We start from the raw sequence: 26,576 nt of genomic DNA on the forward strand, positions 1-26,576 counted from the left end.
CTGGCTGAAGAAGGGTTCTTTCCCCAATGCTCTGTCTGCTATAAGAGAAAAGGAACATTAGCCTCTTAGATTAGCCTGTCTCCTGTACCAGCTGCCAGCCAAAATGAGAGATATCAGGATGAATTCAACACCTGTGTTTCCTGCAAGGCCACTTAAAAAAAACTTGAAAATCCAGGTTCCAGCTACAATTATAAAGAATGTCTGTCCATTTCCTCAGTGCTAACACTTTTACACTGACGCTACAGTAGTGTCCCACTACGTAAAGGTAGGTACTACTAAAGGTCAATTGGGTCATGTTGTTCCCCCCCCCCCCACCTCCTGTGGGAGATTGCTATTGTATTTTGTATTGTATGACTGCATAATTCCATGTTAATTCCTGTTTACCAGGCCTGCTAGGGGTGTAGTTTATCCTCCTAAGCTGTAGAGGGAGCTAGGGAACCCCCTAGTATATATAGTTAGGTCCAGACAGGAGAGGGGGAGTTAAGTCTAGTCCAGGAGGCTAAGTAGTTCAGTCTAGCCTGCCTGAAGTCCTAAGCAAGTGAAGCTCAGAGGTTAGTCCAGGAGAAGAAGTTTCCTCCTGAAGTTATCCTGCATCTTGCAAAGTACAGAGCAGTGCTAATCCTATCCAGCCAAGTAGAAAGCTGAGGGGCAGAAGTTTATTGTCAGCAAAAGGATTTATACCAGAGGAGGTTTCCCTACCCAAGGATAAAGCCAGCTATTAGGCATACGGGCCTTGGAGAAAGCCAGACAGGATTCTGCAGAAAATACAGCCTGATCTGTGAGTTTTATTTCCCTCTGAGTCACCTTGCTAGGATTTTACCTGCCATCTTTGTAAAGCCTGCCTGTTACCAAATAGTCTTCATATGGAACTGTCTGGAGTTTGTACATAGTTGAACTGTTCAGTAAAGAAGAATTCTAGTTCACTACAATCGTGTGTATCTCCATTATTCCTCCTAACAATCGGTGTGCCACCGTTACTGGCACTGGCGTCACAAACTGTAAGGGATCTTGCCACAGGCACGCTAAACCTACAACACCCAGGGCACCTCACCAATCACCCGGCCTGGTCCCTATATCTAGAGAGTGCCCCAGAGGATCTACGTACCAGCCTCTTCATCACTGCTGTACGCCTGCCCAGGGTATACTACAAACTATGAGTACTAAGAGCAACCCTTGGTCTGTTAACTGACCCCTGTGACCTCACATTCGCTCACCCTGAAGGACTGGCGTACTGCATATTTTGGCATCACGAACAGGATGTGAATATTTCTACGCCATTGTGGAATCTAAACTGTGTGCCATAATTGCCTACTAAGTGATTGATGCCCTATCTGTTTATCAGAAAATTTTGGGGCCAAAGAACTGTGGAAAATTGCGGTGTGAAAGTGTGCATTGCGGACTGTTTGCTGGTTTCTGTGCCACCGCTTGCTGTCACTGAATCGACAGCGTTATGTTTCAAGATGGCCGCCTAAGCTGTCTGGAATTATCGTTGCGCCATCGTTGTCTCCGCCTGGCGCGAAAAAGAAGAGAAGGCACCGCCCTGCCTGCAAAGAAGGTACAGCCTACCTCGAGTCTTGAAGCTTAGAGAGGCTGCGCCTACCTCCTGACGCTGCGCGTGGGACCTCTGCACGTCGTAATCACGTACCTCGCGAGACTTGGGCTGCGCATCACCAGAGTAATTAAAACTTCTGTATTAACCGGCCCCTTTGTGTTCAAGTGCCGGGAAGATTCCGATCCTTGCTGGGAGTCTGGGGGGAGATCCCTCATTAGTAATAAAGGACTCGATTCGGGGGAAGCACGTCCAATTTGGATTTTGGCCTGCTCTGCCGCCCCTTAAAGGGCCATACCCTCCCCATGGTCACCCTTAGCAACGGCCTGTGAGAGCGAAGTCCAGCGTGAGTCTGCCTACAGAACTTGCATCTATAGACCACGCCATGTCCGAATCTGAGGAAACAGGGCAGGTGGCCCCCAACGAGTATTCTGTAACTAACGCAGCTGAGAACAGGGCGCCCGCCGCTGCGGCAGCATCTAGTCTGATGCCGCTGACCATGCCATATTATTTTGGGGCCCTCTGGTTACCGTGGTATTCCGGGGAAGCCCACAAATTTAAAGACTTTAAAGACCAGATCCTGGCCTTATTCCGGCTCTATCCTATCTCCGCTGAGCAACAGATGGAGATTCTCTTAGCGCAGTTAGAAGGGGCAGCCTGCAGGGAGGTCATGTCATGGCCCAGCTCTGATAAAAATAACATGGAACAGATCTTTGATCGCCTCGGCACCACGTTTGAAGCCAGGACGGTGTCAGAAGTTAAGATGCGGTTTTTCAGCAAGAAGCAACAGCCCGGTGAGTCACTCCATGATTTTGCTTTGTCCCTGCAAGAGACTCTGAGGGCCGTGGTCCAGGTGGACCCCGGGAGGCTGAGAACCAGGACCAGACCCCGAGAGAACAGTTCATTGCGGGTGTAAATGCTGAGCACTTAAAAGGACAGCTAGCTCCTTGTATTGTGAGGTATTATTTTTCTTCATGTCTCTTTGACTTGTTGACAAAAAATCTATAAAAAATGTTAAATATAAAAAAAAAAAGGACAGCTAATTGTACGTTTTCGGACTTTAAAGTGCTGGCCATCAGTATCCTGGGTCAAAATCCACCTGTGGCCTCCCTTGAACCACAGGTCTGCCAGCCAAAAATTATTGATGTGAAACCGTCCGGAGCCAGTCAAGCCACCCAGGCTCCAGTAATGGATGTGGTGGCGGCGTTAATGGAGCAAGTTAACCATCTCACTAAGAGCCTGGAGAAGGTGTGCAGGAAAATAGAGGAATGGGAGAGACCATTGTTATTGGAAGACGAAGGCCCCCTACCTCAAAGGCTCCTCCCGCCTGCATATAAAGAAGTCTACCCCAAAGATCCCGATGGACGACCGAATTACCAGTCTAAGAACCGCAAGCAGCCTGTCTGCACCTATTGTAAAAAATATAACCATACCGAGACAACGTGTTGGCAGTTAAACGGGCCACCCTCGAGGCTGAGGACCGCCCCTCGGGAGGTAGAACAGTAGGTCCAAAGGATCCAAATTGGATGCCCAGATACGTAGGATCTCGTCCAAAAATTAACATATGCATTAACGGGATACCTTTTGAAGCCCTGCTGGATACTGGGTCTCAGGTCACCACCATCCAACGACCCACCTTTGACAAATTCTGGAATTCAAGTCTCCTCACCCAGCCACCAGAATCCTGGCTGGATATCATTGCTAGCAACTGCAAGCCGTTGAAAGTTCATGGGTACTGGGAACCTACCCTTTAGGTGGGAGAAGCCACCTTACCACAGCAAGGTGTGATTGTGGTGCAAGCCGGGGATAAAGGGGGACACCCAGTGATCTTAGGGACTAATGTCTTCAAAAATTGTTACTCCGAGATGCTTGAGGCACTGAACCAATCCATACCTTCAGCTTTACCTGCTTCTAAAAGAGTCATTCAAAAGACTATCAGTGTGCTGTGTGCTCAGCAAAAATTTGCGAATGGAAAAGGAGAAATCTGTACCGCCCGGATCCAGGATAACCGGCCGGTAATCCTGCAAGCCAAGCCCTCTTGTCCAACATCGGTGTCTGAAAAGTCTGCAGAAAGTCTTCCCAGAAGAGTGGAAGTTGGGCAGGGGGGAGAAGGCAACTCCATATTAATACCTATGGGTTAAGAAAGGGATATAATAAAGGCTCCTGTAGGTGTAATGTGTAGGTGTCCCAATACTTTTGTCCATATAGTGTAAGTCTTCAATGTATCCTTAAGGTTTTTAAGTACGTATATATTCTTGGACCACATGTCCATGGATTATAGATATAAAAAAAAATATCCGCAATCTCCTCCCCTCCTTGATATTTTGCCAAAAATTGCCATCTAATCTATGAAATACATAAAGATTTTTACCATATACAATGGCCCACATTTGCTAATAATGTCTAAAAGTAAGACGGTGTAAACTTAGACGTGAACTTAGTTTCAAACAGCATCAGTGGCTGATGCTGGATGATAAACCTGGAGCACCTACAGACTGCTAAGTCTAACGTTACTCCACCTATTATCTTACTTTGTTACCGAATTTTGTAGAAATAGCACATTTTAAATCATGCCTACTAGTTTTCGTTAAGCCCATTATTGGGCAAATCATAAAAAGGGTAGAAAAGTTGTAAAACAGGTTAATAAATGTGGTACATAACATTTTCTGGTGCAAACACCACCATTTTGTCATATCTCGATTAGTAATTGTCCTCTAGTAAAGTTTCCTCAACTCCAGTCCTCAGGGCCCACCTGCCGGTCATGATTTGAGAATATCCCACAGAATGAATACCTGTGGCAAGTACTGATGCCTGGACACTAATTATATCACCTGCTCAAAACTAAGGAAATCCTGGAAACCTGATTGGCAGGAGTTGAACCTGAATGACTGGAGTTGATGAATCCTGCTCTAGTATGTCTTGGGACAAACCTCTGCTTGGCTGTGAGACAACTGGCTGATGAAGGGTTCTTTCCCCTATGCTCTGTCTGCAATAAGAGAAAAGGAACATTAGCCTCTTAGATTAGCCTGTCTCCTGTACCAGCTGCCAGCCAAAATGAGAGATATCAGGATGAATTCAACACCTGTGTTTCCTGCAAGGCCACTTAAAAAAAAAATGAAAATCCAGGTTCCAGCTACAATTATAAAGAATGTCTGTCCATTTCCTCAGTGCACTTTTACACTGACGCTACTGTAGTGTCCCACTACGTAAAGGTGGGCACTACTAAGGGTCAATTGGGTCATGTTGTCCCCCCACCTCCTGTGGGAGATTGCTATTGTATTTTGTATTGTATGACTGCATAATTCCATGTTAATTCCTGTGTACCAGGCCTGCTAGGGGTGTAGTTTCTCCTCCTAAGCTGTAGAGGGAGCTAGGGAACCCCCTAGTATATATAGTTAGGCCCAGACAGGAGAGGGGGAGTTCAGTCTAGTCCAGGAGGCTAAGTAGTTCAGTCTAGCCTGCCTGAAGTCCTGAGCAAGTGAAGCTCAGAGGTTAGCCCAGGAGAAGAAGTTTCCTCCTGAAGTTATCCTACATCTTGCAAAGTACAGAGCAGTGCTAATCCTGTCCAGCCAAGTAGAAAGCTGAAGGGCAGAAGTTTATTGTCAGCAAAAGGATTTATACCAGAGGAGGTTTCCCTACCCAAGGATAAAGCCAGCTATTAGGCATACGGGCCTTGGAAAAAGCCAGACAGGATTCTGCAGAGAATACAGCCTGATCTGTGAGTTTTATTTCCCTCTGAGTCACCTTGCTAGGATTTTACCTGCCATCTTTGTAAAGCCTGCCTGTTACCAAATAGTCTTCATATGGAACTGTCTGGAGTTTGTACATAGTTGAACTGTTCAGTAAAGAAGAATTCTAGTTCACTACAATCGTGTGTACCTCCATTATTCCTCCTAACAATCGGTGTGCCACCGTTACTGGCACTGGCGTCACAAACAGTAAGGGATCTTGCCACAGGCACGCTAAACCTTCAACACCCAGGGCACTTCACCAATCACCCGGCCTGGTCCCTATATTTAGAGAGTGCCCCAGAGGATCTACGTGCCAGCCTCTTCATCACTGCTGTACGCCTGCCCAGGGTATACTACAAACTGTGAGTACTAAGAGCAACCCTCGGTCTGTTAACTGACCCCCGTGACCTCACATTCGCTCACCCTGAAGGACTAGTGTACTGCACTACTATTGTCTTTCAATCTACACTCAGAAGCAATGTCCAGAGCCGTGCCCTTTAGTAGTTATCACTAAAAACTGAACACTAAGGCTAAGTTCACATGTCGCTAATTTTTATGTGGATAAAATGTGTAAAAATCGGCACATAAATCTGCAATCAAATGTTATGCATTGGTGTGGATTTAGAGGCAGATTTCACTGCGGATTTTCAATGCAGATTTTGGAGCTGATTTTAACTCCTTTGACTTGCACTGTGCATTCATTTCATGTGGATTTGCAATGCAAATTACTATTTTCTAATATTCATGAGATCCATGACATCTATGTGTCCATAAAGGCAAAGGACTCCTTTAGGGGCATTTTTGCATTTTGCTCGTTTTGGTCCTATTTTCCTCTACAGCTTTCAGTTTCAGTGCACCTAGAGACTACTGCTCTCTGCTTCACACTGAATCTGTCAGGGAGCTGCTCTGATGACTCGATCTGTAGCCCTTATCTCTAAACTCTTGACAGCTCATAAACATTCATTATAGTTAACTTCTTATCAGTTTGATCAGTTGATCAGGTATCTGTAATATCCCACCAGATGCAGATATGCCATGTACCAGTTCTTTAATTAGTAGTGAGAAGTGATCATACTTGGTGTTCCAATGCTCTGCTTCTTGTTTGTAATACCTGTGTCAAAATAATTTCGATTAGGGCTCATGCACACAACCCTTTCACTTAAATGGGTCTTCAATCCGGAAGATACAGTGCGGTGCGGAACAGATGCACGGATCAGAAGACCATGGAAGCACTAGAGAGTGCTTACGTGGGATTTCTGTCCGTGCCTCCACATTGCAAAACAGTAGTGCATTCATAACTTTTTTGCGGTGCGGACCGTTGGATGCAGATTGTGGCCCTGTTCAAGTGAATGAGTCTGTGTCTGCAGATGGTGGGCAAACGACCGATGACTGTGCATTGCAGACCACAATTTGCAGTCCACAGAACAGATTCCCCAATCCACGGCTGTCACTCCTTGATGCAGATACTATTAAACTCTGCCGGTCATGTATTATGTCAAACTCTTGATTTGACGGCTAGAAGTGTAGTCTCTAAAGAGGTAATGCATATAATACAATTAAAACAATCTGAGTTATCTAAAACATATAGGAGCAAATTTATCATAAAGATACCAAAATATAAAATGCAGTTTCTCCACCAACCGTGCCACGCCATTTTTCTGGGGTAGATTTCAATTCAGGTGCATAATCTGCCAGATGCTGCACCTCATCATAAATCAGGCTCGGCATCCTCCAGCGCGCCTGGTTATTATAGTCCAGTTAGAGTATCACGAGTTAACCCCTTAGTGACCAAGCCTGTTTGGGCCTTAATGACCAAGCCAGATTTTGGAAATCTGACATGTATCACTTTAGCAGAGGTATTTTTATCAGAAATATATTTCCACATCTTTACTTTATTTTGGCTGCACTTACAAAAGACTTTAACTTTTTTATTTATTTAGGAGACTTACCATTTTAACATAAATGTAAAAAAAATGTATGTACAGATTTTTTTCCTGCAACAAGCCAAGTTTGCAGAGGCTTATAAGTGTCAGAATAATAGAACCCCCCCAAAAGTGACCCCATTTTGAAAACTAGACCCCTTACGTATTCATCTATGGGTGTAATGAGGTTTTTTTACCCCTAGTCTTTTAAAGAAATTAATGCTAAGGTGAAAAGAAATTCGATTTTCATTTTTTACACAAAAGTATCAATTTAAAGACAGTTTTTTTTTCCTACGAAGCACATGAAAATGAAAATGTACACCCCAAAATGTATCACCCCATTTCTCCTGTCTTCAGAAATACCCCCATTGTGGCCCTAATCTTATGTCTTGACAAATGGCAGGGCCCAAACATAAAGGAGCACCCAGTGGCTTTCAGAACACAAAATTTGTTTGAAAATGTTTTAAGCCCCATTGCACTCTTGTAATAGTGTTGAGCTGCCAAAACAATAGAAAACATCCATAAATGACCCCATTTTGAAAACTAGACTCCCTAAATTATTCATCTAGGGGTTTAGTGATCTTTTAGAACCCCTACTTTTTTGCAGAAATTAATGCTAAGCAGACGAAAACATTTTTTTTAATTTTTTACACAAAAGTGTAATTTGGTTTTCAGAACACAAAAATGTTTTAGGTCCCATTGCACATTTGTAATGGCGTTGAGCTGCCAAAATGATAGAAACCCCCATAAATGAGCCTATTTTGAAAACTACACCCCTAAAGTATTCATCTAGGGGTTTAGTGATCTTTTAGACCAGCGGTTCTCAACCTAGGGGTCGCGACCCCTTTGGGGGTCGATCGGCCCTTTCCGGGGGGTCGCCTGAGGCCTCCTATTGTGGGTCGCCCGCACAACGGCAGCGGCCCCTTATCCTCGCGCACAGGAAGTGATGTCCTATCACTGCCTGTGCTTGAAGGAGCCTGACGTCTGGACGGGTAAGTCGGGCCGCCTGTCTGCTGAGGTCCGAGTTTTTTCGTTAATGACACCGCCACTGAGCACCACTGCCACCAATGATTTAATTGAGCCTGGCTGAGCCTGGCTAATTTTATTTTAATTATTTGGCTGAGCAAGGCTTAATTTATTTGGGGAGACATGAAGCACCGCTGATTTATTTATTTGGGGGACCCTGAGCACTTCTGATTTATTTATTTAAGCAGACCTGAAGCACCGCTGATTTATTTATTTGGGGGACCCTGAGCACTTCTGATTTATTTATTTGGGGGACCCTGAGCACCATTGATTTATTTATTTGGGGGAGGGGGGACCTGAAGCACCGCTGATTTATTTATTTGGGGTACCCTGAGCACCGCTGATTTATTTATTTGGGGGAGACCTGAAGCCCCGCTGATTTATTTATTTGGGGGACCCTGAGCACTTCTGATTTATTTATTTGGGGGGACTTGAAGCACCACTGATTTATTTATTTGAGGGGTACCCTGAGCACCACTGATTTTTTCTTTTTTTTGGGGGGGGGGGGGGGTACTGTGAGCACCACTGAGTTATTTATTCGAGGGGTACTGTGCGCACCACTGATTTATTTTTTAGGGGGTATTTGTTGTTTATTATTTATTTTAAAGTTATTTATTTGGTTTACAAATATTTTGTATTTATGCTAAAGTTCTGTGGTTATGAATGAATACTTGTGTATTTGAATTAACATTTGGTGTATTGGTGTCTGTGCGTGTTTTTGGTGGGTCATCAGACCCAATTCTCCAGGTGGGCCACGGGAGTTCCAGTCCGACACTGGGGTTGGCGCCATTGCATTTATGCAGACTGGTCACACATCTGCAGAGAGCAGGTATTGTAGAAAACAGCTGCTGTGTTAAAGGCATTGGAGGTAAGACAGGGCAACACTTGAATTATTGTTCATCAGCTATTGTCATATATTATTTTCATTTAGATAACAAACCATCCCATGACAATGGATCGTGTAGAGAAGAACCCTAAAATAAGAAAATATAGTGAGGATTTTTTACAGTATGGTTTTACCTCAATAATTACAGTAGGGATTGAGAAACCACAATGTGTTATTTGTTGTGAAGTTCTATCAGCTGAATCTATGAAGCCAAACAAACTAAAACGCCATTTTGATAGCAAGCATCCGAGCTTTGCCAGCAGGGATACCAACTATTTTAGAAGCAAAGCTGATGCACTCAAAAAAGCCAGACTTGACACTGGTGGCAAGTATTACAAACAATTGTAGCAGCCGTTGAAGCTTCATATTTGGTGGCACGTAGAATTGCCAGAGCTATGAAACCTCACACCATCAGTGAGGATTTACTGTTGCCAGCGGCCAAAGACATTGTTCGAGTTATGATCGGAGACGAATATGTTACGAAATTGAATGCAATTTCCTTATCTAACGATACTGTTCGCAGACAATTAGATGACATGTCGGCTGATATTCTTAGTCAGGTAGTACAGGAAATTAAATCTGCTCCACTTCCAATATTTAGTATCCAGCTTGATGAATCTACAGACGTGGCAAACTGTTCACAGTTACTGGTTTTTGTGAGGTATATTAATGACGGCGACTTTAAAGATGAGTTTCTTTTTTGCAAACCTCTTGAAACGACAACTACTGCACATGATGATTTTGACAAAGTTGGATCATTTCTGAAAGAGCATCAGATCTCTTGGGAAAAGGTTTGTGGTGTTTGTACTGATGGTGCTCCAGCTATGCTAGGATGTCGATCTGGATTTCAATGTTTGGTACTGAATGAGTCACCAAAAGTCATTGGAACTCACTGTATGATTCATAGGCAAATATTAGCAACGAAGACGCTGCCACAAAATTTACAGGAAGTTATGAAAAGCGTCATAATTTGTGTCAATTTTGTAAAGACGAGGAGTTTAAACAGTCGACTGTTTTCGCAACTCTGCAACGAGTTGGATGCGACACACAATGCTTTGTTATTTCATACTGAAGTGAGATGGTTATCAAGAGGAAAAGTTTTAAAACATGTTTTTGATCTTCGTGATGAACTCAGAATGTTTTTTAATCAGAAGGCAAAACCACAGTTTGAGGCACTTTTCAGCGATAAAAGTGAACTGCAGAAAATAGCTTACTTGGTTGACATCTTTGTCATCTTGAATGAGTTAAATTTATCACTGCAAGGACCAAATGCAACGTGCCTTGATTTGTCTGAAAAGGTTCGATCATTCCAAATGAAACTTCAGCTTTGGCAAAAAAAAAATGGATAACAATAATATTTACATGTTGCCTACCTTAGCTTCTTTCTTTGAGGAACATGGCATTGAACCAGACAAAAGAATTACAATGATAATTTCTGTGAAAGAACACTTGCATATGCTTGAAGATGAAATTTCATTGTACTTTCCAAATCTACCGGACACCCCATTTGCTCTGGCCAGAAGCCCATTCACAGTCAAAGTTGAAGCTGTTCCTGAGACAGCACAAGAGGAGTTCATTGAACTTATTAACAACGATGCAGCGAGAACTGATTTCTCTACAATGCCAGTTACAAAATTCTGGATCAAGCATTTGCAGTCATATCCTGTTCTGTCTGAGACTGTGTTGCGCCTTCTTCTTCCATTTCCAACAACTTATCTATGTGAAACAGGGTTTTCCAGCTTGTTGGTTATCAAGTCTAAATACAGAAGTAGACTTGTTGTAGAAGATGATCTTCGGTGTGCTCTTGCAAAGACTGCCCCAAGAATTTCTGATCGGGTGAGAAGGAAGCAATCTCAACCTTCGCACTAACTTTGGCTGTTTTATGCATACTGTTGCAAAATGTAGCGATGTTGTTTACTGTTGTTATATTAAGTATGTTACCCATGCTACACCATGCGTCAATACAAAATTTCATTTATTTGTAATTAGAAATGAATATTTGACAATATATAACATTTTGTCTTTGTGATTAATTACTCTGCTTTAATTATGTTCAATTTGTAGCAATAAAAATACATCCTGCATATCAGATATTTACATTACAATTCATAACAGTAGCAAAATTAGTTATGACGTAGCAAGGAAAGAAATGTAATGGTTGGGGGTCACCACAACATGAGAAACTGTATTAAGGGGTCACGGCTTTAGAAAGGTTGAGAACCACTGTTTTAGACCACCTAGTTTTTTGCAGAAATTAATGCTAAGCAAGCAGGCAAAAAATAAATAAATTTAAAGACAGATTTTTTTCTACAGAGCTCATGAAAATGAAGAAGTACACTCCAAAATGTATCACCCCATTTCTCCTGTCTTTAGAAATATCTCCACCGTTGCCCTAATCTTATGTCTTGACACACGGCAGGGCCCAAACATAAAGGAGCACCTGGGACCTTTCAGATAATAAACTGAAAATGGTCTAGGCCCCATTGCACACATGTAATGGCATTGAGCTGCAAAATGATAGAAAACCCTTATACCGTAAATGACCCCATTTAAAAACTAGATCCCTTAAAGCATGCATCTAGTGGTGTAGTAAGCATGCTGAGTGCAAAATTATTATAAGATGAAATAATGAGTATATATATTTTTTTTTTTTTCAAATTGTTAATAAAATTTTCACAGGAAATTGGAGAAAAGATATTTTTAGATAGGTAACCCTGTTACTGTCTTAGAAATCTGCCACATTCTTATCTTTGTGGCGCATACAGATGAGAAGTGAAGCTATGCACTTATAAGGGAGGCAAATTTCTAAAAAGGCATTTGTCTGTACAGTCATAGTAACATAGTAACATAGTACATAAGGCCGAAAAAAGACATCTGTCCATCCAGTTCGGCCTGTTATCCTGCAAGTTGATCCAGAGGAAGGGAAAAAAAAAAAAACCTGTGAGGTAGAAGCCAATTTTTCCCACTTTAGGGGAATAAAAAATTCCTTCCCGACTCCAATCAGGCAATCAGAACAACTCCCTGGATCAACGATCTCTCTCTAGTAGCTATAGCCTGTAATATTATTACGCTCCAGAAATACATCCAGGCCCCTCTTGAATTCCGTTATTGTACTCACCATCACCACCTCCTCCGGCAGAGAGTTCCATAGTCTCACTGCTCTTACCGTAAAGAATCCTTTTCTATGTTTTTGTACAAACCTTCTTTCCTCCAGATGCAGAGGATGTCCCCTCGTCACAGTCACAGTCCTGGGGATAAATAGCTGATGGGATAGATCTCTGTACTGACCCCTGATATATTTATACATATTAATTAGATCTCCCCTCAGTCGTCTTTTTTCTAAAGTGAATAGCCCTAATTTTGATAATCTTTCAGGATACTATAGTTGCCCCATTCCAGTTATTACTTTAGATGCCCTCCTCTGGACCTTCTCCAGCTCTGCTATGTCTGCCTTGTTTACAGGAGCCCAGAACTGTACACAGTACTCCATGTGTGGTCTGACTAGTGATTTGTAAAGTGGTAGGACTGTGTTCTTATCACGGGAATCTATACCCTTCTGATGCAACCCATTATCTTATTGGCCTTGGCAGCAGCTGGCTGACACTGGTTTTTGCAGCTTAGTTTGCTGTTTATTAAAATTCCTAGATCCTTTTCCATGTCAGTGTTACCGAGTGTTTTACCATTTAGTATGTACTGGTGACTTGCATTTTTCCTTCCCATGTGCATAACTTTACATTTATCAGTGTTAAACCTCATCTGCCACTTATCTGCCCAAGCCTCCAATCTGTCCAGATCCCTCTGTAGTGATATACTGTCCTCATCAGTGTAATTTACTTTACACAGTTTAGTGTCATCTGGAATTACTTTACTATGCAAGCCTTCTACAAGATCATTAATAAATATATTGAAGAGAATAGGGCCCAATACTGACCCCTGAGGTACCCCACTAGTGACAGTGACCCAATCTCAGTGTGTACCGTTAATAACCACCCTCTGTTTTCTATCACTGAGCCAGTTACTTACCCACTTACAGACGTTTTCTCCCAGTCCGAGCATTCTCATTTTATATACTAACCTTTTATGTGGTACAGTGTCAAATGCTTTGGAGAAGTCCAGATATACAACATCCATTGATTCGCCGCTGTCAAGTCTAGAACTTACCTCCTCATAGAAACTGATTAAACTAGTTTGACATGACCGATCCCTCACGAAGCCATGCTGATATGGCGTTATTTTCTTATTTCCGTTGAGATGCTCTAATATAGCATCCCTCAGAAAACCTTCAAACAGTTTACCCACAACTGATGTTAAACTTACCGGCCTACAGTTTCCAGGCTCTGTTTTTGGACCCTTTTTGAATATTGGCACCACATTTGCCATGCGCCAATCCTGTGGGACATTCCCTGTCAGTATAGAGTCTGCAAATATCAGAAATAAGGGTCTGGCTATGACATTACTTAATTCCTTTAGGATACGGGGGTGTATGCCATCCGGTCCTGGCGATTTGTCTATTTTAATCTTTTTAAGTCGCTGATGTACTTCTTCCTGGGTCAGACAGGACACTTTTAATGGGGAATTTATTTTTGCATTCTGCATGTCATCTGACAGTTTATTTCCCTCAGTGAATACATTGGAGAAAAAAATATTTAACAGCTTTGCTTTCTCCTCATCGCTCTCTGCGACTTCCCCATTACTCTTTAAAGGGCCGACACCTTCAGATTTATACTTTTTAACATTTATATAATTGAAGAACATTTTAGGGTTAGTTTTACTCTCTTTGGCAATTAATTTCTCGGTCTCTAGTTTGGCCGCTTTTATTTGTTTTTTACATGTTCTATTTTTTTCTTTATAGTTTTTCAGTGCTTCCGTGCTACCCTCCTCGTGGCCAAAAGTTTTGAGAATGACACAAATATTAGTTTTCACAAAGTTTGCTGCTAAACTGCTTTTAGATCTTTGTTTCAGTTGTTTCTGTGATATAGTGAAATATAATTACACGCACTTCATACGTTTCAAAGGCTTTTATCGACAATTACATGACATTTATGCAAAGAGTCAGTATTTGCAGTGTTGGCCCTTCTTTTTCAGGACCTCTGCAATTCGACTGGGCATGCTCTCAATCAACTTCTGGGCCAATTCCTGACTGATAGCAACCCATTCTTTCATAATCACTTCTTGGAGTTTGTCAGAATTAGTGGGTTTTTGTTTGTCCATCCGCCTCTTGAGGATTGACCACAAGTTCTCAATGGGATTAAGATCTGGGGAGTTTCCAGGCCATGGACCCAAAATGTCAACGTTTTGGTCCCTGAGCCACTTAGTTAGCACTTTTGCCTCATGGAACGGTGCTCCATCGTGCTGGAAAATGCATTGTTCTTCACCAAACTGTTGTTGGATTGTTGGAAGAAGTTGCTGTTGGAGGGTGTTTTGGTACAATTCTTTATTCATAGCTGTGTTTTTGGGCAAAATTGTGAGTGAGCCCACTCCCTTGGATGAGAAGCAACCCCACACATGAATGGTCTCAAGATGCTTTACTGTTGGCATGACACAGGACTGATGGTAGCACTCACCTTTTCTTCTCCGGACAAGCCTTTTTCCTGATGCCCCAAACAATCGGAAAGAGGCTTCATCGGAGAATATGACTTTGCCCCAGTCCTCAGCAGTCCATTCACCATATTTTCTGCAGAAGATCAATCTGTCCCTGATTTTTTTTTGGAGAGAAGTGGGTTCTTTGCTGCCCTTCTTGACACCAGGCCATCTTCCAAAAGTCTTCGCCTCACTGTGCGTGCAGTTGCGCTCACACCTGCCTGCTGCCATTCCTGAGCAAGCTCTGCACTGGTGGCACTCTGATCTCGCAGCTGAATCCTCTTTAGGAAACGATCCTGGCGCTTGCTGGACTTTCTTGGACGCCCTGAAGCCTTCTTAACAAGAATTGAACCTCTTTCCTTAAAGTTCTTGATGATACTATAAATTGTTGATTGAGGTACAATCTTAGTAGCCACAATATCCTTGCCTGTGAAGCCATTTTTATGCAACGCAATGATGGCTGCACGCGTTTCTTTGCAGGTCACCATGGTTAACAATGGAAGAACAATGATTTCATGCATCACCCTCCTTTTAACAGGTCAAGTCTGCCATTTAAACCCAATCAGCCTGACATAATGATCTCCAGCCTTGTGCTCGTCAACATTCTCACCTGAGTTAACAAGACGATTACTGAAATGATCTCAGCAGGTCCTTTAATGACAGCAATGAAATGCAGTGGAAAGGTTTTTTGGGGATTAAGTTAATTTACATGGCAAAGAAGGACTATGCAATTCATCTGATCACTCTTCATAACATTCTGGAGTATATGCAAATTGCTATTATAAAAACTTAAGCAGCAACTTTTCCAATTTCCAATATTTATGTAATTCTCAAAACATTTGGCCACGACTGTATATAACAAACAATACATAGTGATATGTGTTAAAATAAAAATAAATATAAAAATAAATATAAAAAACTGATAAAAAAAACCATCATGATGCATAGTAGGATTAGTCCCATGAGACTTCTCTATTTAGTCCCACCTATCATAATATATTGTATATATAACAAACATGTGGAAGAAGGTGCTCTGGTCAGATGAGTTCAATGCCATGTGTGGCAGAAAACTAACACCACACATCACCCTGAACATACCATCTTCACTGTGAAAAATCGTGGTGGCAGCATCATGCTATGGGGATGCCTTTCTTCAGCTAGGACAGGGAAGTTGATCAGAGTTGATGGGACGATGGATGGGGCTAATGCAGTGCAATCCTGGAGTAAAACCTGGTAGAGGCTGCTAAAGACTTGAGACTGGGGTGGAGGTTCACCTTCCAGCAGGTCAACTACCCTAAACATACAGTCAGACCTGCAATGGAATGGTTTAGACCAAAGCATATTCATGTGTCAGATTGGCCCAGTCAAAGTCCAGGCCTAAATCACATTGAGAATCTGTGGCAAGACTAGAAAATTGCTATTCACAGACACTCTCCATCCAATCTGACGGAGCTTGAGATGGGCAAAGCTAGTACAGACATACTTCAAACGACTGCATAGCAAAAGGTGGTCCTACAAAGTATTGTTTCAGGGGTCTGATTACAAATACATGCCACACTTTCCAGATTTGTATTTATAAAAATTTTTGAAAACCATGTATCATTTTCACTTCACACATACTTTCTATTTTTTGATGGCATATCTCATAAAATCTCATTAAAAAACATTTAAATTTGTGGGTGTAAAGTGAAGAAAACAGTAAAGGGGTATGAAGGGGCGTTTCTGCTATCAGACGAGATGAGAATCTTGCCTCAGGTGGTTTTCAATATTTTTGAGAGGTCGGCATGCACATAGCAATTAAACACTGTTAGATGCCGCCAGTGTTCCCTTTAAGCTGTGCGCCCCCCAAACCATCAATACCGAAACCGACTGCAGGTAACACTACCACATTATCAGCACTAGTGTTATCTGTGGTTTTACACAGGACTGCAGGTAACACTACTCAATTTTCTGTACTCAGATAGCCATCACTGTGTGCTGTTAAATAGAACTACAGGTAAAATCTACTATAGTATCTGTACTTAGAGTTTTATCACTGTGTTACCTGTGGCGTTACATTGTACTGTGGGTGATATCAACAACATTATCTGTACTTGTACCGCCCCAGATTTGGCAGAACAGTCTAGGAGTTTGGTGGCTACTTGGCTTTCATACAATTTTTTAATAGGTGGGGCGCCATTAAAATTTTTGCCTCATACATAAGAAAAGCTAGAATCGGCCCTCGGGGTATGAATACTTTTCCAAGGCACTGCATTCATTGCATGACATAGAAAATGTGATCATTGTATTGTCCAGATCATTATAGATGTGACAATTCCAATTATGTATGGTCTTATTATTTTTAGTCTTTTTTTACATAAATAAAGGCATTTGTAAGAGAAAAGGGTGATTTTTGTGGTATTTAATAGAATTTTTTAGTTTTCCATTTTTTATACTTTTTTCAAATTACCAGCCCTGCGATTCTGTGATCATCCATATTGTAACCGTCGCATACACACACACGGGGCGGCGCCCTGTGACACATATATTACAGTTCAATACTTCTGAATAGCAGTGTATTGTGTCATTTACCGTAAAACTGACATAATAGGACAGACTTCACAATGTGCCAATTTCTGTGCAATTTGTGACAAAAACTGGCATACAGTACATGGTTTATTGTGCATTTATCAAGTATTTCAAACACTAAGAAACCTTTTGTACCTACTATAGTTAAGTAGAAAGGAACATGGCTTCACGTAGAGTGGGGCACTTTTTGATGCATGTTGCTACATTCAAGCCATGTCTTTTTCCAATTAAAACACACCTCTTGTCGATAAGTCACAAAAAGTGTCTGAAAGTGTCTAAAACGGTTGATAAATGTATTACATAGCATATACGTCAGTCTGGGGCAAATTGCACCAGAATTCTGGCACATTTTTATTAGCATATCTCCCCCTCTAAGTTAATTCTGTCTTACTATTAGACAATATACGGAAATCTGCCCCAATACCAGTTAGATCCTGCCAAAGGCCTCTGTCTGCAATTGCAACCCCATGGTACCCTGTCATTGGATGCCATGGTCAGCATTTACCACTGTATCTAAAGAGTTAAAATGCTGGGATTGGAGATAACTCCAACCCAGCAGTGCCAGCTGTATAATACAGCCAGAAATCTCAAGTGATGGTGCTGGCACAGCTCCTGAGCCCGAACCATGAATGTGTCGTAATACTACGTCAGCAGTATCCGAAGTGGACATCGATCCGAATTTCAGGGGAAAGTATATCTTTTTTTAACTGATTAACCCCTGAAAGGCCTAATTCTTTATCTCAGATGCCGTGATCAGTGATGAACATGGCATCTGAGGGATTCAATGACGGGCCGTTCCCCATCATTGTGCCCGCTACTTACAAAGTAATGCACTTCGCGATGAAGTAATTAATTGCAAAGTGAATTTCTTTGGGAAATTCGTCGAAGCAGCTGAATCAAAGTTTTGTACATTTTGCTTATCTCTAATAGTGTTATATATTGCAACTATATGGAACAAACCTTACTGAATTCAATACAATGTTGCGGGCCATAAGTAAAGTGTGGATGAGGCCTTATGGTCCTTTTCCATGGAGTAACAAAGTGGACAACATTTGTAGAGCTGCTTCTTCCCAATAACTGAACTGTGCAAAATTTGCCAGTGATCTCTTGATTAAGAAGCCTTCACACGACCGTGTGACAGCCCTTGCTCATTTTGCAGACCTCAAACCGCACATTCAATCTTTTTTGACATCTTCTATCTTTTGCGGCACAGAAGCATTGACTAGGAAGCACACGGATGTCAATGGGTCCACAATGTGGGGTGCACACAGAGAGTGCCAGTGCTTTGCAGATGCGCAGTTTGTGATCCACAAATGGACCCAGCCATCACATGGTCATGTGAATGCGCCCTAATAGGCAAACTTTGGTTCTTTGGGTGATGGTGTATTTTAGGCCGGCACCTAAAATCATAATTTCTGTGCAGTAATATCGGCCCATATAAACAGGGATCTGCTACTTAGAAACAAGGAATCAGTATAGGGACAAGGAATTACTTTAGCGATTGCTGATCTCCATACAGAGGCGAAGATTGCTGCAGATCAGGCAATTACAGGAAACGTTTTGTGCGTTTACGATAATTACCTGCTGTGTAAAATTACCTTTAGTCCAGTTTCGTATGTGAGTAGCTCCATGAAGAATTCTATGCTTAAAACCAATGACGTAATCAGATACCATCCTGTAAAACTGGTAAAGGACTTCATAATCTCATGGGACAGGATATACCCTAATCTCTTCCTTGTTTAATTTATGTCTCTGCTAGATCTGCATGGTAACACGCATTTGAAAGTTACTATGGCATGACAGAATGCTTTAGAGATTACAAGCGTATTCCCAACACATACGTTTATGGCACCTGGTCCAGGTGGGATCAGCACCTGTGTGAAGAATGGAGGTACACTGAATATGCCATAAATGTCAAGTTAGGAATACCCCTTTAAAAACTGCACTTCTAACACTACTAGAAAACAGCTAATTACACTATTTGGTAATAAATTATTTAAAACAACTGCAGGGTTTAGTCAAGAGGCAGATACTCTGCAGATTTCATAGCCTTGGGAGTGCTGGCTGAATACCTGCAGTGTATAAAAGTACCAGCACCTAAATGTGCAGCAGAAATCGACCTGCAGTCAAGTTAGGCCTCATGTACACAAACATTGTTTGGGTCTGCATCCGAGCAGCATTTTTTGCAGCTCAGATGCAGACCCATTCACTTCAATGGGGCCGCAAAAGATGCGGACAGCACAGACAAGAACAGACATTTCTATTATGGGCGGCCATTTTATAAATTGCAGACCGCAAAACACAGCGTGGTTGTGTGAATGTACCCTTAGGCCTCATGCATATGACCGTTCCGTTTTTTGCGGTCCGCAATCCGCGGATCCGCAAAAAACAGAAGCCGCCCGTGTTGCCTTCCGCAATTTGCGGAATGGGCGCCAGCAATATAAATGCCTATTCTTGTCCGCAAAGCGCGGACAAGAATAGGACATGTTATATTTTTTTAGCAGGGCCGTGGAATGGAGCCACGGATGCGGACAGCACGCGGAGTGCTGTCTGCATCTTTTGCGGCCCCGTTGAAGTGAATGGGTCCGCATCCGAGTCGCCAAAACGGCGGCTCGGATGCGGACCCAAACAACGATCGTGTGCATGAAGCCTTATACTGCTGGTTTCAACTGCAACTTTTACAATATGCAAGGTGGATTAGTTGCTGGTTTTAAGGTGAGGGAAAATCCTCCTGGTGCAGCCATACCTTACATGTGATTGTTTAATTTAACAACCTCATGCATATGGCTATATTATGGATCTGTAATATGGTACCAACAGGAATGTAACAGCCTATATGGAGAAATGAAAGGAGTCTCTTAAAAGGATATTCCCATCTAGAACATGATACATACACAAGAAATGCCATTGACTAGAGATGAGCGAATTTCTCAAGAATTCGATTCGGTCAGTTCGCCGAATTTTCCAAAAAGATTTGATCCGAATTTATTTGTGGCGAATCGCATAAAAAACAGCTATTTCCTGGCTGCAGAGAGCCTGTAAAGTGGTGTAGAACACTGTGTCTTGGAGTAACACGCATAGGGAGTCTGTTGTGGTAGTGAAACAATACTGTGAGTCAGTATGACATGCAGATGACAGGCGTCACTCTTAAATTCACTTCACAGTTCACTCATTTGGTCAATTACGGGGCCAAAACTGACCAAAAGTGTGATCTCAAGATCCTACTATAGTGTGAAACAGCGCACTCCTTTTACACCGTTGTCAGCTGATTCCACATAGATGTCTACAGAACCTGTTCCATTAAACGCTTAGAAAAGTAGAGCCCCCCTGACAGGTGTCAGCAGTAAGGTTGTGTTGACGTCACTGATTATTTTGCCCTTCCTCTGATACATCAGAACAATAACCCCAAAAAAAACTGATCCTGTCTGTCGAGCATTCGCCTTCACTCCGTCAGCATTTGGTCAGTAATCCATCAGTATTGCTAAAGCCCAAAAAAAACAGGGGTGGACCCAAAACAGAGAAGACAGGTGAATGGAATCTTTGCATGTCTTCTGTGTTTTGTACCCACTACTGCTTTTGGCTACCAAATCATAAGCCAATTCTGATGCAAAATAGGGACTATGTCATACAGACAGACCTTACAGCTGCTACACAGACAGGATCTGATCCATTGTGCGTCGCATTTTTCCTTCCTTCTGACAGATCAGAAAAAGGGTCAAATAAATGATGATGTCAACAAGGCAAAAAAGGCAAAATAGTGGCCCATTCATGGAGTGGGGAGAGTGGGAACAGCATAGGAAGTTCACAGAGTGGCCCAGTGACAGAGTGGTGAGGTGGCAGCAGCATGAGACCACGGAGTGGCCCAGTGACAGAGTTGAGGTGGCAGCAGCATGAGGAGACCACAGAGTGGCCCAGTGACATAGTGTTGAGGTGGCAGCAGCATGAGGAGACCACAGAGTGGCCCGGTGACATAGTGGTGAGGTGGCAGCAGCATGAGGAGACCACAGAGTGTCCCAGTGACATAGTGGTGAGGTGGCAGCAGCATGAGGAGACCACAGATTGGCCAAGTGACATAGTGTTGAGGTGGCAGCAGTATGAGGAGACCATAGATTGGCCAAGTGGCATAGTGTTGAGGTGGCAGCAGCATGAGGAGACCACAGAGTGTCCCGGTGACATAGTGGTGAGGTGGCAGCAGCATGAGGAAACCACAGAGTAGCCCAGTGACATAATGGTGAGATGGCAGCAGCATGAGGAGACCACAGAGTGACCCAGTGACATAGTGCTGAGGTGGCAGCAGCATGTGGAGACCACAGAGTGGCCCAGTGACATAGTGTTGCAGTGGCAGCAGCATGAGGAGACCACAGAGTGGCCAAGTGACATAGTGGTGAGGTGGCAGCAGCATGTGGAGACCACACAGTGGACCTGTGACATAGTGGTGAGCTGGCAGCAGTATGAGGAGGCCACATAGTGGTGATGTGGCAGCAGCATGAGGAGACCACAGAGTGGCCCAGTGACATAGTAGTGAGGTGGTAGCAGCATGAGGAGACCACAGAGTAACCCAGTGAAGTAGTGGGGAGGTGGGGGTCAATACCAGTACCAGCTGAAGATGGTGGGTGGCTGTAGGAGCACCTGGCAGCAGGTGTGGCATCAGGAGGGTGGCAGCATCAGAATAGTAGCTGAAGCAGGTAGTCAGAAGAAACAGGTGTTTTTTGTCAAAGTGTAGATGAGGCACCATGGATGATCTAGTCTGATGCATCAGGCACTGGTGTTTGAAAATCCTGGCTGATCCACACCTGATTCATCTTCACAAATGTTAGTTTCTCCATATTTTGGGTTGACAGGCGAGTTCTCCTTGGGGTAACTATGGCCCCCACCACACTAAACAACCGCTTTTATGCCACACTGCTGGCCAGTCAGGAAAGCTTGTCGAGGGCAAACTTGGCCAGTTGCGGACACAAATCGAGTTTGGCTGCCCAGTACTTCAGGGGATCTTCGATGTGGGGTGGAAGGGTGCACTCTAAGTATGCCACAACCTGCTGGTTCAGGTTCTGCTCTATGTCTAGCTGCTGTTGGTTTCTTCAGTAGTCGGGTGAAGAAATTTGCACATCAGTGAATCTAGACTTAAATTGCTGCTGATGGATCTGGTACTGCTCCTGCCCCCCCTCCCAGGCCACTTTATGGTGACACTGCATGTGTTGACGCAGGGCGGTGACGTGCCCACGCTTCACCTTCTGCCCACAAATTCTGCAAATGGCCATGTACACTTTCTCCGGCGGCCTAACAAAAAATTGCCACTCAGGCCTCTTGCTGTGACTCCTGCTGCCACCCCCCCTTCTTGTGCTGCCTGGAACAGAAACATTTTGGCCACTGCCCGTTCCCTTTGAAGGGCCTGTCACCTGTCTGTCTGACATACTGTATAATAAAAGAATAAAATTTAAATAACAACCCCCCAAAAAGGCTGTAGCACAATGTTACTTCACCGCTGAACGGCAATTAAGACATATATTTTTTTTTCCTGATTAATGAACTACGCCCCCCCCCCCACAAAAAAAAACAACAATCACAATTCACCACAGAAGGTCAATTAAGATGTATTCTTTTTCCTATAACTACACCCCCAAAAAATAAATATACCAATCACAATTCACCGCAGAACAGCTAATGGGACATACATATATTTCCTTTTAATACACCACATAAATGGCTATGGTACAATGTAACTTCACCGCTGAACGGTAATTAAGACATATTTTTTTTTCTGATTAATAAACTCCCCCCCTAAAAAAAAAAATTACAATAACAATTCACCGCAGAACAGATAATAGGAAGTAGGTTTATTTCCCTTCTATACATAAATAGATAAATAAATGGCTGTAGTACAATGTAACTTCACCACAGAAGGGCAATTAAGACGTATTCTTTTTCCTATTTCTACACCACAAAAAAGAAATATAACAATCACAATTCACCGCAGAACGGCTAATGGGAAGTACGTATATTTTCTTTTAATATACCACGTAAATGGCTGTAGTACAATGTAACCTCACTGCTGATTAGCAATTATGACATATTTTTTCCTTTATTTTTTCCCTATTAATACACCCCGCAAAAAAAGTAAAACAATGTCAAATCCATGCAGAACAGCTAATAGGACATACGTATCTTTCCTATTAATACATTGCTGTATCGCACAGAACTTGTACCCCAATCACAAGCAAGGTTTGCTGGTATTAGTGATGTATCATATAGTGTAAACAACCTAGAAGCAGCAGTATAACACCAAGTTGGATCCCCAATTAGTGCAGCAAGGTGTAAAAGAATTGCTCCTATTACCCAGGCTGTACACTCTCCTATTTAACCCTGTTCTCCTTTTATAGTGTAGATGATGCCTCCCTATCCTTTCCCTACACCTTGACTAATCTTTCACTGAACTTGTAAATCGTTTTTTCAGCACAATAAAGTCTTTCCTACCACTGTCTCTAGTGCCTGCTGACGTCTCTCCCTGCACTAAGCACACTGGAAAATGGCAGAATCCAAAATGGCTGAGGGTATTTACAGGGCTGTGACATCACAGGGGCTGGCTGCTGATTGGCTGCATGCATGGCATTGTGGGAGATCCCTAGTTCCCAGAGTTTTTTGCTCCATGTCCTAACACGTGCAGCAGCCATTTTAGGAAAAAATGTGGTTCGTTACCACTTTGTCAACTTCGATTCGCTCATCTCTACCATTAACGCCTCCTGACATTTGCCACACATGTACAGTGGATGTTGGGTTTTTAACCCCTTAAGGACACGGTCCTATTTCACCTTCTGGACGTGGCCATTTTTTGCAAATCTGACAAGTGTCACCTTAAGTGCTGATAACTTTAAAACGCTTTGACTTATCCAGGCCATTCTGAGATAGTTTTCTTTGTCACATATTGCACTTCATGACACTGGTAAAATGAAGTAAAAAAATATTCATTTTTATTTATAAAAAAATACCAAATTTACCCAAAATTTGTAAAAAATTGCAAATTTCCAAGTTTCAATTTCTCTACTTCTATAATACATAGTAATACCTCAAAAAATAGTTATTACTTTACATTCCCCATATGTCTACTTCATGTTTGGATCATTTTGGGAATGATATTTTATTTTTTGGGGATGTTACAAGGCTTTGAAGTTTAGAAGTAAATCTTGAAATTTTCAAAAACCCAATTTTTAGGGACCAGTTCAGGTCTGAAGTCACTTTGCAAGGCTTACATAATAGAAACCACCCAAAAATGACCCCATTCTATAAACTACACACCTCAAGGTATTCAAAACTGATTTTACAAACTTTGTTAACCCTTTAGGTGTTCCACAAGAATTAATGGAAAATAGAGATACAATTTCAAAATTTCCCTTTTTGGCAGATTTCCCATTTTAATAATTTTTTTCCAGTTACAAAGCAAGGGTTAACAGCCAAACCAAACTCAATATTTATGGCCCTGATTCTGTAGTTTACAGAAACACCCCATATGTGGTTGTAAACTACTGTACGGCCACACGGCAGGGTGCAGAAGGAAAGGAATGCCATACGGTTTTTGGAAGGCAGATTTTGCTGGACTGGTTTTTTTGACACCATGTCCCATTTGAAGCCCCCCTGATGCACCCCTAGAGTAGAAACTTCATAAAAAGTAACCCAATCTAAGAAACTACACCCCTCAAGGTATTCAAAACAGATTTTACAAATGTCGTTAACACTTTTACACTTTTTGTGAGGCAAGATAACAAGAAATAGCTGTTTCGGCACCGTTTTTATTTTTTGTCATTTACAACATTCATCTGACAGGTTAGATCATATGATATTTTATAGACCAGGTCAGGGCTGGCCAACCTTCGAACCTGCGGCTCTCCAGTTGTTGCAAAACTACAACTCCCAGCATGCCCAGTCTGCTTACAGCTATCAGCCTACAGCAGGGAATGGTGGGAGCTGTAGCTTTACAACAGCTGGAGAGCCACAGGTTGGCCCGCCCTGGACCAGGTTGTCACGGATGTGGCAATACCTAATATGTATACTTTTTTTTATTTATATTTATAAGTTTTACACAATGACTTCATTTTTGAAGCAAAAAAAAAATCAGGTTTTAGTGTTTCCATAGTTTGATAATTTTTTCAGTTATTGGGCGATTACCTTGGGTAGGGTATGATTTTTGCGGGATGAGATGATGGTTTTATTGGCACTATTTTGGGGTGCATGTGACTTTTTGATCGCTTGCTATTACACTTTTTGTGATGTAAGGTGACAAAAAATGGTTTAGCACGGTTTTTATTTTACATTTTTTACGGTGTTTATCTGAGGGGTTAGGTAATGTGATATTTTTATAGAGCCGGTCGATACGGACGCGGCGATACCTAATATGTATACTTTTTTTTATTTATGTAAGTTTTACACGATAATATGATTTATTCAAAACAGATTTTACAAATGTCGTTAACCCTTTAGGTGTTCCACAAGAGTTATTGGCATTTTAATCAATTTTTCCCAGTAACAAAGCAAGGGTTAACAGCCAAACAGAACTCAATATTTATGGCCATGATTCTGTAGTTTACAGAAACACCCCATATGTGGTCGTAAACCGCTGTACGGGCACACGGCAGGGCGCAGAAGGAAAGGAATGCCATACGTTTTTTGGAAAGCAGATTTTGCTGGACAGTTTTTTTAGACACCATGTCCCATTTGAAGCTCCCCTGATGCACCCCTAGAGTAGAAATTCCAAAAAAGTGGCCCCATTTTAGAAACTACGGGATATGGTGGCAGTATTGTTGGTACTAGTTTAGGGTACATATGATTTTTGGTTGCTCTATATTACACTTTTTGTGAGGCAAGATAACAAGAAATAGCAGTTTCAGCACCGTTTTTATTTTTTGTCATTTACAACATTCATCTGACAGGTTAGATCATGTGATATTTTATACGAGACCCCCCCCCCCCCCCCCCCCGCGCATTTAGCCTAGGTGCCTGCTCAATGATTTGAGCAGGCACCTTGTTCTGATCACCGCCCGCCGGGCAGCGGTGATCGGAACAACACATGACGTACTGGTACGTCATGGGTCCTTAAGGACTCGGGAACCATGCCATACTGATATGTCATGGGTCCCTAAGAGGTTAAAGAGGGCATCTGCTCAGAAGCTGAGCAGGTGCTATAGTCAGTGGGTGCCTTCTGTTTTACACAGCAGACACTGAATGGCACATTCCCATCAGATGCCAGTCAATTGAAACCATAGCATCTGAGCGCTTATTTATTTGGAAGGAGACTCCCCTGCAACAAGATTGCAGGGGCTTTTCAG

The 26,576-nt window shown here is 42.4% G+C and overlaps 1 pseudogene; it reads left to right on the forward strand.

Annotated features, from left to right (window-relative positions):
• The first annotated feature begins 1,934 nt into the window (after window positions 1-1,934).
• On the forward strand, window positions 1,935-10,983 carry LOC122925860 (annotated as a pseudogene).
• Window positions 10,984-26,576: the final 15,593 nt, after the last annotated feature.

The sequence above is a fragment of the Bufo gargarizans genome, chromosome 2, assembly GCF_014858855.1.
Source record: "Bufo gargarizans isolate SCDJY-AF-19 chromosome 2, ASM1485885v1, whole genome shotgun sequence".
Classification (NCBI taxonomy): domain Eukaryota; kingdom Metazoa; phylum Chordata; class Amphibia; order Anura; family Bufonidae; genus Bufo; species Bufo gargarizans.